The sequence below is a fragment of the Neopelma chrysocephalum genome, unplaced genomic scaffold (genome assembly GCF_003984885.1).
Source record: "Neopelma chrysocephalum unplaced genomic scaffold, ASM398488v2 Primary Assembly neopelma1_95170, whole genome shotgun sequence".
NCBI lineage: Eukaryota > Metazoa > Chordata > Aves > Passeriformes > Pipridae > Neopelma > Neopelma chrysocephalum.
The window spans coordinates 1-1113 of NW_020923861.1; the positions used below are offsets into that span (position 1 = coordinate 1).

General features: G+C 45.6%; 1 pseudogene; it reads right to left on the reverse strand.

Moving 5' to 3' along the window:
• Window positions 1-964: 964 nt before the first annotated feature.
• Window positions 965-1113, reverse strand: part of LOC113980773 — a 4085-nt pseudogene continuing 3936 nt past the window's right edge.

Genomic DNA, 1113 nt, shown 5'->3' on the forward strand with positions numbered 1-1113 from the left:
AAAAGGAGGTTTGGGGGTTCCCCAGGTGGGAAAAAGGGGGGACCCTTAATTAGGAAGGGGAGATTAATTAACTATGAGGGTTAAATTGGGGGGATCCCCCATTGGGGGATGTTGGTGTTAATTAACTGGGGTGGTAATTGGGGTTAATCAGCCCCCTCCCCAAAGGTCCCCCTGTTTAATTGGGGTTAATTACTCACCTCCTCCTGATTAATTAGTGCTAATTAGTGTTAATTAGCTACCTCCTCAGAGCTCATCCTGTTGGCCTGCTTCCGGATCTCCGTCAGCCCCAAACACTCCTTCATCTTCTGGTACCTGGGGGTTAATTAGGGGTTAATTAGGAGATAATTAGGGATCAATTCAGTGATTAATTGGAGGGTTACTAGGGGATTAATTAGGGGGTTCATTGGGGGGCTAACTAGGTATAAATTAGGCATTAATTAGGGTTAACCAGGGGGTTTTAGATATAAATTAGGTATTAATTACGGCTTAATTAGGGTTCAGTTGGGGGGTTCCTTGATTTGGGGTTGATTAGAGGTCACTCCGGGATTAATCAATAGTTAAATAGGGATTTAGTTAGTGGTAATTAAGAGATTAATCAAGGCTTAGTTAAAGCTTACACGTTATTAGGGATTAATTCCATTTAATTGGTGAATTAATTGGGAGTTAATTAGAGGTTCATTGGGTGTTTATTAGGAGTTAATTAGAGGGTCAGTTCAGGGATTAACTGGGAGTTTCAAGTACGAGTTAATTAGGTTGGCAAGTGGTTAATTTGAGGCTTAATTAGGTGCTAATTAGAGCATTAATTGGGGGCTAATTAGGAGTTAATTAGGGGAGTCAAGCCCAGACCCAGACCAGATCCACCCCCAGCCCCCCCATTCTCCCTCTGCCCACCCACCAGTTAATGACTGGTTAATTATGATTAATTGGGGTTAACTGGGGTACTAATTAGCGCTAATTAACTCACCTACGGCCCCCCTCTTCTTCCTCTGTCCATCCAGGGGGGCCGGGAGGGGCTTCACCTCCTTCACGGGAGGGGGCTCCTGCCACTTGTCGAACTTACGCTCGATCTCCTCCTTCAGCTCGTACCCCACCTGCGGGGGCAAAACGGGGGGG